Source organism: Chrysoperla carnea, chromosome X (assembly GCF_905475395.1).
Source record: "Chrysoperla carnea chromosome X, inChrCarn1.1, whole genome shotgun sequence".
Classification (NCBI taxonomy): domain Eukaryota; kingdom Metazoa; phylum Arthropoda; class Insecta; order Neuroptera; family Chrysopidae; genus Chrysoperla; species Chrysoperla carnea.
This window is the reverse complement of record NC_058342.1, coordinates 17842471-17855930: the sequence shown is the minus strand read 5'-3', so window position 1 is coordinate 17855930 and position 13460 is coordinate 17842471. Positions and strand designations below refer to the sequence as shown.

The window sequence follows — 13460 nt, the reverse complement described above, 5'->3', positions numbered from 1 at the left end:
AAATGATTTTGAATGATTTAAGGACAGTTCACTTTTAAGGAGATATGCAAGGATTGGATAATACTAGGAATTTCAAAAAAACTTTATAAATACAGTTTTTGATTAACAAAGTTCTCAAAAAAAATTCCCAGGTAATAGTGATTTTTATTATTATGTTATCGTTCAAAGTTGGCAAAAAAAATAATAAATCATATGGGATATTCTTTTCAATTGGATATTTCTATATCAAAAAATCTAGAGAGTGTGATAAAGAACTATTAAAGAACTATCTAAAATATTTAGGCAATCTTGTAGTTTATAATAATACCATAAAAATAAATATAAGGTTGTCGATGATATAAAAACAAAATTTTAATTTAATTATGAGTTAATTAACAATACAACGATTATGGTTTTGGCAATTGGTGTTTAGGAGTGCGAAACGGAGTATTTGATTAAAATCTTAATTTTTCCAAAATCGAAAGTCGTGTTTTCTATTCAAATTTATTTTTCTATCCGGAATTGTCTACAAGTTCGCCAGTTTAAGAATTCGCGAAGCCCCAAATGAATGAATGCGTAAGCCGCCGGCGATGTTTATCCCTACGATAAAAATTTTGCTCCTTCCTTTGTTTGGAACTGTTTTTTTGAAATCTTAAAAAGGCAACTAGCTATAAGTTAAGTTAGGTTCAGTTAGGTTGGAGTGGACGTCCTGGGGTGAGACACATCTAAATCATATAGCCCGTTTTGATTTAACGAAAAGAGGATTGTTTTTATGTTTTACAGCGGTGGATTTCAGGTTGGAGAGGTTGTCATAGAAAGCTTGGCTCAGCTAAGTCAATCTCCTCATGGTAAGAACAAGACAGTGACAGAGAAGATGAGGCATCGATTCCTCCTCATCCCAACTGTGATAGCTCCTGCAATAATCATGCTGCCTCGATAGGTCCAGTCGTTCAGCGTGCCTATTGCCTAGTCAGTATCCTGTAATAGCCGCAACGACGCTTATACAGAACCTTTGACAAGACGCCTACGATTTTACTCAGATCATAACTGTCTTCTAGTATCAAAAGTGCGTCCCTTCTTCCATCTCGTATTGGCCTTTTTTAAGATATTCTTGTTTAGGAGAAGCTTGTAGTTCATAATAGGATCTTCCGGATGCGTATTGATGCTTGTATCTGACAGCCTTATGCCACTTCTTGTGCCACTTCTAATAGGTTGGCTGATAAGTCCCCGGTCTGACACATAGATGGCGTCGCTAGTATTAAATGCATATTATTTTTATATAGTACCAACCTTCAAATGATTCGTGTCAAAATTTGACGTCTGTAAGTCAATTAGTTTGTGAGATAGAGCGTCTTTTGTGAAGCAACTTGTGTTATTGTGAAAAAAATGGAAAAAAAGGAATTTCGTGTTTTGATAAAATACTGTTTTCTGAAGGGAAAAAATACAGTGGAAGCAAAAACTTGGCTTGATAATGAGTTTCCGGACTCTGTATTTTTTCCCTTCAGAAAACAGTATTTTATCAAAACACGAAATTCCTTTTTTTCCATTTTTTTCACAATAACACAAGTTGCTTCACAAAAGACGCTCTATCTCACAAACTAATTGACTTACAGACGTCAAATTTTGACACGAATCATTTGAAGGTTGGTACTATATAAAAATAATATGCATTTAATACTAGCGACGCCATCTATGTGTCAGACCGGGGACTTATCAGCCTGTTATTTTCATTAATGTGTTCCGCCCGCTCATTCAAAGAGGTCCTCAAGAAGCATTATGTTAGACTGAAATGTTTTGTTACACTCAGTATTAACGATTTCTTGTAATCTTTATGTAATCGTACAACCTGAATTGAAAATATTTGTAAAAGTGCTTACTATGTAAAATAGAAATAATATTTTTAAGTGTTTATATGGGATATGAAAATAATTCGACGTGATTTTTTTAAAAGAGATTTTGTGCATAACATACTGTTTTTTTACATCTAGATAAACATATTTTTATATACCTGTATTACGCTACGCGCGCTGTTGTTTATTTCGAAATATCATATCTATTTATTTAAGACCGTCTGCCCATTATGAAACGAAATTTCCATTGTTCTTTTTGAGGATTAATAGATATGGTAAGTTTATTAAATGAACTTTCTTATTTTAAACTTCCCAATAATCAATTTTATGAAGAAATTTGAAGTATATTAAAAGTTATAGATACGTGCTACCGTAACTGTATATTATTCGAACCGTTTCTTATACAAAACGGTTCTATACGCTCTAAGTAACTCACATATAAAGTTATAGTTATAAAATTTTATTTTATTTTTTATCACTTTTTCCAGTTAGTTCAGGTGTCGAGATATTGACTAAACCTACAATGGATGATATTTTTAAGTTTTACTGCCCTAAATCTACAAGACCTATTTTGATTTTTTCTAATAAGTGTATTTTTGGGTCTAAAAACTTAATTTTACGATTTTCCGAAAATGGTTGATTTTGGCGCCGGAAGGGGCGATATTCAAAAAAAAAAACAAAATCGAGGTACAAAAGCATAAAAAATGCTTTCTTTTCCGGCATACATTTCATTTTTAGAGTCTACCTCGAATTCCAAAAAATTCATTACGTAAAATGGGCATAAGGGGTCATAGCGGGGCTCCATGACTTTTAAATGACCTTTAATGTACGAAAAATTGTGCGTATGTACAATGTAAGAGTAAAATTTTTTGTTCTGACCCTCTGTTCAAAGCTAGACTCAAGAATACCGAAATTTACATGTTCAATTCAAATTTCGCGTTTAAAATGGCCATATTTTTTTTTGTCACCTTGGGGAGCCAAAAGACCGAAAAATTCGCAATCGGCACACAAAATTACCCCTTAGAAAAGTACTTTCAGTTATATTTTTTTTACAATAATTATTGTTTGATTAAAATAAAAACATCCTTAAAACTGACTTAATGAATACGATTTTACCACAATCTTTACTCGTAAGTTGAAATAATCCAAATGGATTAATAATTTTTGGAAAAGGCATCTGATATATATTAGTTAGTTGATATTAGGGCCCGCTAATTTAAATCAAAAAGTATGATACAATCTTAAGCATTACGTATACGGTTGTTAACAAAATTCGTTGAGTTGAAAATTGCACATTATTTGCAGAGTACGCAGAAAACATGGATGTAGCTGTCGACAAGATTGAAAAATGGTTATGATTTTGTTAAAGAGAAAATTTTGAATTTTATTTATTACCTAAGTTGCCATCATGGAAATTTTGCTTCATTATGAACTCATGGTCTATTTTATACAGCAGATAACCATGGGAAACAATTGTTGTAGAAAATTCATTACACAAAACAATTATCAAATTAAATCAAACAATGGATAAATAACAATCGAAAAATTTTTACGAAAACAAATAATTGACGCAGAACGAGCAGAGTAGCAACTTTTAGTCAAAAAAAACCCTTTACACAAAAATATATGGAATGTTTTGCTTGTTTTCAACCACGACTAATTTTAACATTAAGAATATGATATGTTTAACCAAATATTTTTAGATTCTTTGTTTAAGACCGCTGAAAGCGATGCTAGATTGGAAATCGATTCACCGTCAACGACTTGTAAAAATGTGTTTGTGGTTGAAAAAAAATAAAGTTTCCACATAAATACAATACAACAAGTGAAAAAAATTTGATTGAATTAATTGATAAAATACCATGTACCTATAGAAAGAGTTACATTTTAATGCTTGCATTATTTTTATACCATGCATATATGTAATATGCAAGGTATACTAAGTTTAGTCCCAAGTTTGTAATTCTTAAAAATATTGATGCCACGCACAAAATTTGGCTATAGGTGTTCATAACATCACCTAATTAGTCCATTTTCGGTTGTCCGTCCGTCCGTCTGTGGACACGATAACTCAAAAAAGAAAAAAGATATCGAGAATTTTTACAGCGTACTCAGGACGTACAAAGTGAGGTCGAGTTCGTAAATGAGCATCATAGGTCAATTGGGTCTTGGGTCCGTAGGATCCATCTTGTAAACCGTTAGAGATAGAACAAAAGTTTAAATGTAAAAAATGTTCCTTATCAAAAAATAAACAACTTTTGCTTGAAACATTTTTTCGTAAACATCACTGTTTACCCGTGAGGGCGCCAATTAGGCGGAAATTTCATCAACACTGACTAAGCATGGTATTTCAACAATTAATTCAGTCAATTGTTTGTTTTCACTTGTTTAATTAGAAGAGTTTAAAATACCAACACAATTTTTTTGGTTTTCGAAAGCATTTTTAGATTTTTTGGCTTTCGTTGAATATTTCAAAAAACCCCTACTTGAAGCTACATGCAAGTTTTCCTCTATATTTTTGTAGAAAATGGACACCAAAGATTTGTCCTAATTTGCGCTCTCGCGGATAAATTGTGACGTTTACGAAAAAAATGTTTAAAATAAAAGAAGTTATTTTTTATAACATTTTTATTCCATGTGTATGAAATATGCAAGGTATACTGAGTTTAGTCCCAAGTTTGTAATTCTTAAAAATATTGATGCTACGAATAAAATTTTGGTATAGGTGTTTGAAACTGTTTTCCCGTGAGAGCGCAAATGAGGCGCAAATTATATGGTTTGTATTATATGAGAACATCAGTTAAGTGTGTATGTAAGTATGTATTTATGTATGTTTGGCTATCTTTCTTTACTGATATGACGTAAAAAACAAACGATTGCGTAATCAACTCTGCCCTTGCATGGTATTTCAACAATTAACTCAGTCAATTGATTGATTTACAAGATGGGTACTACGGATCCAAGATCTAATTGACATATGTTGTTCATTTATGAACTTAACCTCACTTTTTATGTCCTGAGCACGTTGTAAAAATTTCAGCTTGAAATCTGCTCATTATTGAGTTAATATTTCCTCATTATTGTGTTATCGTGTTGACAGTTCTACAGACAAACGAGCAAACATGCAACCGGAAACGACTCTTTAGAAGATTTTAAGAACACCTATACCAAAATCTTGTTCGTAGGATCAATATTTTTAAGCGTTACAAACTTGGGACTAAAATTAGTATACCTGGATATATAATACACATGGTATAAAAAGCGTCGATTTTGTCGTAAAAACTGAAAAGACTCCCTTAAAGTTTGCTATATTACCTGACAGTTTTCGAATAACTTGGCATACACAGTGGGGTCTTAGTGATAGGGTCCCGCTGATTGTACGGAATCCTCAACAAGATGATGGTTTGCAGTAGGTAAACAGTAAAAAAAACGCGAATGATGTAAAACCGTTAAAGAAAATAATCAGTAATTAAATGTTGTGCAGTACAAAACATTAAAAAAAACTTGTTTTATCCTGTTCGGTAACTGTTTTCCTATTGATAATAAAATCATTTTAATATTAACAAGTGAAAACAAACAATTGACTGAGTTAATTGTTGAAATACCATGTATAGACAGTGTTGTTGAAGCAATCGTTTGTTTTTTGACGTCACGTTAATAAAAAAAAATATCCACTTTTAAATAGCTACACACACACTGATATTCCCATATTAATGCATACTATAAAATTTGCACCCGCCTTCGTGGGTAAACAGTGATGTTTGCTAAAAAATGTTTCAAACAAAAGTTGTTTATTTTTTTATAAAGAACATTTTTTACATTTAAACTTTTGTTCTATCTCTAACGGTTTACAAGATGGGTCCTACGGACCCAAGACCCAACTGACCCATATTGCTCATTTACGAACTTGATCTCAGTTTTAAAGTCCTGAGTACGCTATAAAAATTTCATCTTGATATCTCTTTTCGTTTTTGAGTTATCGTGTCCACAGACGGAGGGACGGACGGACGGACGGACAACCGGAAATGGACTAATTAGGTGATTCTATGAACACCTATACCAAAAATTTTTTCGTAGCATGAATATTTTTAGGCGTTACAAACTTTGGACTAAACTTAATATACTATGTATATTTCATATATACATGGTATAAACATAAGAGCATAATAATCAAATGATTTGTATTAATCTTAATAATTCAACCTCCTACTATCGAATGGTCTATAAAAAATTATCACATTTAGTGGACGATTTAAAGACGTGCATTACAGCTAGAGGAATACAAATTAGGAGAGGCAAGAAGGGACAGAAAGATATTTTAAAGAATTTTAAAATACAGGCTACATTGCAGTTAAATGTGAATCATTACATCAATTATTCTAAGCTGAAAAACTACCAGATTTCTTATACAAATAGTTTTTCATGTTAATTAATGAGATATGCAAGGATTGAATAATACTAGGGATTTCAATAAAACTTTATAAATACATTTTTTGATTAACAAAGTTTCCAAAAATCAAAAAAAATTCCTAGGTCATCGGGCTTTTTATTATTATCGTTCAAATGATGAATCATATAGATTATCCTTTTCAATTGGATATTTCTATATAAAAAAATCTAGAAAGTGTAAAAAAAAAACTATTTAAAATATTAGGCAATCTTGTAGTTTATAATACCATAAAAATATAAGCTTTTCGATGATATAAAAACAAAATTTTATTTTAATTATGAGTTCATCGAAGATCCATCATTTGATGAACAGAGACGACTATTGTTAGAGTATTGATGATTGAAGAGCGATATCCATATTATCAAATTTATAAACAGCACTTGCACACAATATATTATATATTTTTGTAGTTGCGTGGTATTAGAAAACCAAAAATAACACATTATTTGACTACAGACGTTGATTGATCAGGGTGATTTCCAGAAGTTTTTAGAATTTTGAGATACAATGTATATATATTTTTAATATTTTCGCTGTCATATTTTCAATGTTAGGTATTAGAGATATATTTCAAACGTATAGGAACATGTCACATTTGAGAGTTACAATAATTTGATTATTTTTTTCTCTAAATTTTTTTCTAAAAGTCCCGATTAAATACTGGCCATGCTTGCCTTCATAAATAATTTAGCGGGTTGTTTAAATAATTCTAACCAATCCCAACCAATTCCTTTCCCTATACTGTAAGTCAATACTATAAGTCAATTATACTGCAGGAATTATTGCAATTTTACTTATTTTAAATCAAAATATATTTTCATTTTTGGTCATTGAAAATATGTTTCAAACAATCACTCGTAAAAATTTGCAAATAATCTTTCGATATTTTAAATAAATTTTAAAACAAATTGATTGAAATGCAAAAAGTTCCAGGTCAATTATTGATAATTTATTCATTGTACTATTTATTTTCTTGTATCAAAATTAAATTCATTTATCTTATTCATATTTAGTGGACTCAACTCCACCTTAATCTTAATTTTAATTTCCTCACGCAGTTGGTTTAAAAGTAGCCAAATAGTTAATTTTATTTAAATAGACTTTTGTGAATCGTTATTCTATTGACTCAACTTCAAAGTCAACTCCTCGCGGAGTTGTCACGATTTCATAAATTTTTTCGCAGTGCACCAATCAGATACACACTCTTAACTTTAACTCTTTTTGCGTCGAGGATAAAATTAAAATTCTTTTTTGTGACTCGATTACAATAACTTGTATTTATTGTTTTATTGCAAAAACGGGAATAGATTTTAAAGTATGGTAACAGTGGACTTTTGGTAGTGAAAAATAAATCATGAAATTTGAAAAAGTTAAAATTTATGTAAAAATATACTTAAATATTCTGATTTCGACTCATGAAAGCACATTTTTCTTTTATAATATTAAAATTAAAAAATTGCAGTTTTTAAACTGCATATCACGTGACCTAAAACGCGAGCAAGCCCTGATGTGATGTCATATTGGTATGATTCATCAGTTAGACCATCAGTTAGTTCAGTGTAGATAGCTGGGTTTAATATATCCATAGATAATAAATATTTATATTTATTATAATTAGTTGTCTATGAATATATCTGTCAAACTTATCTGTGTTATTTCGTATAATGATACTGATATTACGTCACCAAATTTGATGCCCGCATTTTGAACAGTTTAAAAAAGGTTTAAAATTTAATTAAAGTTTTTGGCAAGAAAGCGTGTGTATTTTTCCGAAATAAATTTTTAGTGGCATTTTATTTGCAAAATCAACATTTTGAAGTACTATTTCAAATATAGTAGAATACCCAATTATTGTACAGAGGAACATTTTTATTGTTGACAATGTTACATACTATCCAATGTATATTTTATATAAGTAAAGTGGTAATGTTGATTGTATGTGTTTTGTTTTATATATTGGTATGTACGACGCGACGCGACGCGACGACATTGCCACAGCAGGTAATGAAGCAGGCGAAAGGTTACCTTCTCTCTTCTAAGCTCCTTTGATTAAGTTGTGCTTCAATCGCTTGATAAATCAAATATGTGTATGTATGTGTTTGTGTTTGGTATATAGTCAAAATCGGTTGTAACGACATTGAAGGAAGCTATAATTATGGATTATATATCCCACTAGCTGATTCGGGATACACTAACCATTTGGATGTGAATCTATAAATGTTTAATTTCTTATATTGGGGGGTGGGGGTGTTTAAGGTAGTACCTACACGAAAGTGATATTTCAAGAATTTCTCAAAACTCAGAATATAAAATATTTAATTCATAATACACATGCTGTTAAAATTAGAAGATGATTTACCATGTCATACATGAGATATTAGCAATTAAAAGTGACGCAATTTGTACGTGTATATGGGAGAAGCGTATAAAAATACACAAATTTACAAATATTATATTTATTTATCAATGAATGACGTTCACCATCTCTATGAAAAACTAATATAATGTAGAATACTATATTTAGAAAATATATAAAAAAAAAAATAAAAATTATTTACATAGTTTCGATAAAAAAACTTAAATAAATAACTCGTTTTAGTGATGATTTTTTGTGGAGAGGATATAAAAACTAATGGTAAAGGTATATATCATAGTGTGTGTGTTTATACGTATAGGAGATACAGTTGTGAGGAACTACAGTCTTGTGAAAATAATATATGGTATAGTCATAGTAGTCATAGCACAGTTAATGCGCTGAATGATAGTATTAGTCCAAAACTTTTTGACTGGACTGTCGCGGAGGAACTACCTTAAAACTCATTCTTACGTAATATTTTGTAAGTTGGAATTGAATTATAGAAATCCAATCCCATTTCCTTAAACCTAAATTAATTTACGTCAAATTGTGAGTTTTAGTGTAACTGATTTTATTATTCTGAACAACGAGATCGAATTTTTCGTAAGTAGAGAGGGTTCTAGAAATATTGTGTATCCTTACATGGGGATAAGGAGAGTCAAAAATCGTCAAAATCATTCTTGCGTAATTAACGAACTCCAACTTGCGTAATTAAGAAACTGTACTTTATGTCGTTAGAGTCGAATTTGACTGCAAGTATGTTAGTAAAATAGAAAATAAATGTACTTCCAACAATTGACAACAAAGAAGTGAACTTGTTATGAACATGAATCGAGTGAAACAAGAACAACAACAACAACAACAAGAACATAGTAACCAAGACTATGTTGTGTGTGTAGTGTTAATGTTGTCCTGTCTGTTGTACGGTGTTTGATACTTTTATACAGAATGATTTGTGAAATATTTCTAGATCTTGATCACTGAATATACTAACTGTACTGTAAAACAAGTGAAGACAAACAATTGACTGACTTAATTGTTGAAATTCCATGTATAGACAGTGTTGATAACGCATTCGTTTGTTTTTAACGCCATTTGCTATAAAAAAAACACCTAATATACAGTAAATTCAGTATACTTCATAAAATACATAATTATTATTTAATACCTTATTTTCGCCCTCACGGGCAGTAGCGGATTAAGGCTGAATGCCGCCCTAGGCCCGGTTTGATATGCCGCCCTCTCAGCCGCATTTTATAAGGAAGATTTTTAACATTTAAATTTTTGTTCTATCTCTAACAGTTACAAGACCCCAATTGATCTATGTTGCTCGTTTACGAACTCAAACTCAGTACGTCCTGAGCACGCGAGATATCAATCTATAATATCTCTTTTTGTTTTGAGTTATCGTGTTGACAGACGTGCAGACAGAGAGACAGATAGACAACCGGAAGTAGATTAATTAGGTAAATTAATGAAGAACTATATAAATAAAAATTGTTTCAGGGCTCTGTACATTGTAAAATGAGATTAATTATACTGAAAATACAAAAATTTCACTGAAAATGCAAAAAGGTACATAAGTTCTCAAAATTTTTCAATTCAGCATTCTGTTTTTATTTTTTTTTAATAATCCATAATATTTATCGAAAAACTAATATTGATAAAAGCCAATTGATCTATTAAATAATTAACATTGCGGCACATTAAAAAGTACCTTCAATCATTAGATTATTCAATAAATTTTATTGAAAAAAATTAGGATTGCCCTTGAAATGGTTTGCTTTTAAAATTTTGACGTTTCGAAAATTTTGCCGCCCCTAAAATTGTGCCCCCCTAGGCCCGGGCCTCACGGGCCTAAGCCTAAATCCAGCACTGCAGTCACGGGTAAACAGTACGCAAAAATGTTTCAAACAAAAGTTGTTTATTTTTTTTATAAGGAACATTTTTTATATTTAACATTTTACGGTTTACAAGATGGGTCCTATCCAAGATATAACTGCTCATTTACGAACTCAACTTTTTTTTGTAACGTCCTGAGCACGCTGTAAAAATTTCAGCTTGATATCTTTTTTCGTTTGTGAGTTATCGTGTCGACAGACAGATGGGCAGACGGACGTATAACCGGAAATGGGCTAATAGGTGATTTTATGAACACCTGTACCGAAAATTTTTTCGTAGCATCAATATTCTTAAGCGTTACAAACTTGGGTCTAAGGACAATGTACTTTGAAATATATTAGGTATATATATACAGAGTATAAAAAGTGTTGCGAGTACCGTGAATTTATTCTTGGTTAAAGAAGATTTATTCTTAACACGGTGTAAGCATCTCCATTTTCCAAGTATTTAGATTACTTATTTACAGAAATCTGTTAATTCTTGTTGTAAGAATTCATCATGTTTCTTGCTATCATATATTTTCTTATCTTACATATTTTTTCTTATATTGAATAATAAAAATACTAGTTTTAAGTATTTTATTTTTCTATTTTAGTCAAGTCGGCAAGATCAAATTGATGAAATGTAGAACTACTGGTTGTAAAAAAACGTGTGGTCGTAAAAAAACATCTCGGTGGATTCGGAATAAAATTCGATTTTCAGCACATAAATAATTAAAGATGAAAACAAAAAAGAAATTTCGTTTTTCGCAAATATTTCATAAAATGTTAATATGTATTTAAGAAATTTAAAACAAATATTTTTAAAGAGGAGTTTTTAAGTTATTAAATATTAAATACAAATTTGAAAAAATTATGGCGTATTCTAAACACAATATCTGGATGACCGAGTTTTGCTCGGTATTTTTTTAGTTAAAAACACACAAATTTTATCACTAATAACCGTTTAAAATGTCTCCACACATTTACCAATTTGAATATCCCGCTAATGTACTTCATTTCGTTAACTACGACTTACAACAATAGATGTCAGGAAGAGTCACATTTTCTAGTCAATATTTCAGTTTTTCCGGAAAACATGGTCAAAACGACGTAAAAACACTGATTATCCATTTTCATGAAAATCGTTGAAGCCATTTCCAAGATCGTTGATATATTCAGGGCCGGATTTAAACTTCTGCCGCCGAATTTATCATATATTATATACTTTGATATGACATAAAAAATATTTGTTTTTGTTCTTAGAGTTATACATTTTGCACTCAGCTTGACTCATAATTATATTATAATAACTTTTTTCACAGGCAATCACGCCTGACTTTTAAAATTTTTTCCCACTTTCTAAATTTTGCCGCCTTAGAAAATTTGTATATATATATATATATATATATATATATTAACGTAGGAAATTTATCTTAAAATTAATTTTTCAAAATTTTCGTATTAATTATAACTATTAAAAATTACTGCCGTAAAATTTTTTTGCTTCGAGGCGTCATCTAATTCAGTATATATATAAAAAGGCTTCCACGAAGCCAAATAATTAAACGACAATTATTTAAACATATTTTTTAAAGTTTACAATGAAAACGAAAGCTCGAGAAAATTTTGTTAATAAAGCTTGAATACTTATTTTTTCATTTAAGGTGCCATAACATTCTAAGGACACTATATTAACGGATGATAAATTATTCGAACTAGAAGCAGCACTGAAAAAAATTTAATTTGATGTAATGGATAATAATGGGGTAAATCAAAGGATGCGGATGGCTAGAGATCGAGTGTTATGGAAATCGATGGGAGAGGCCTTTGCCCAAACTTTGATGTTAACGGCTGTTAACGGCTTTATTATAATTATTATTATACCATTCGAAAAACATAGCCACTATAAAAAAATTTTTGCTGTTTTTTACAAAACCTGAACTGCTTTTAAGCTTTTAAAATCACAAAAAAAAATATGGCGATCAATTTGAAAATAAAAAGTCGATGTTGTTCTCAGATGGACCAAAAGAAAAAAAAACTAAAACTTTTGCTAAAAAACTGTAGATTGAAAATAATTAACAATGCATATTTTATTTTTTCAAAAATTTCAGGCCTGAAGAAATTCTCTGCATACAAATTTGGAAGTCGGAAGAACCTGTTAAACCTGTATCATTTTGTATGTATCATAGAAAATCACATAGTTTAGCGATACACTGTGCTTCAACAGCTGCTACAAAAAATACTTTCTAATACTAATACTACTCAGTTTGCTTGTCATAAATAAACTCTTTTTCAATTTTTCAACACAATCAAAACTAATTTTTTATGAATGGCAAGTTTTCCTGTGTAAAATACGAACAGAAAATTACACAATATTCTTGTACAAATTCATTTAGGATACTGTTTCTAAAATAAATCGATTCATACTTCACTGTAGAATTTCGAAATTATTACTATCCATTGCTATCACATTGTATTTTCAACTACCATTTATTCACCAAAAACAAAAAAAAACACAAAAAAAAAAAAAAATTAGGAAACAAATGACATATATGACACAAATGATATTTAAATTATCAAACAATCTCTGTTTCTAAAAAGATAAATAAGATATTTTTAGGACAAATGTATCTAAAACGATGCGTATTTTCTTAGAAAAAAACCATTTAAACGGAATTATTCTTTTTAGTTTTGTCAAAAAAAAAAAAAATTTGAAAAAAGACATAATTGAGATGTTAAAAAAAAATTTTTTTACCAAAAATGAAAATGTAGCATATAAATAAGTTTAATAACAAAACTGTTACTATTTTTTTCCAGATTTCGTCCAAGTGGGCGTTATTTTATTAACTTTCTTTTGTTTTTTAGAATTTTTAAGTTAAATTATATCAAATGACACATTTATAATCCGTTCGGGTTTGAACCAAAACCCCCTCACCCTGGAT

The 13460-nt window shown here is 30.1% G+C and overlaps 1 protein-coding gene across 1 annotated transcript in view; it reads right to left on the bottom strand.

Annotated features, from left to right (window-relative positions):
* LOC123302983 (protein CEPU-1-like) overlaps nucleotides 1–13460 on the bottom strand; it is a 376328-nt gene that overhangs the window by 236654 nt on the left and 126214 nt on the right. The window lies entirely within an intron of this gene.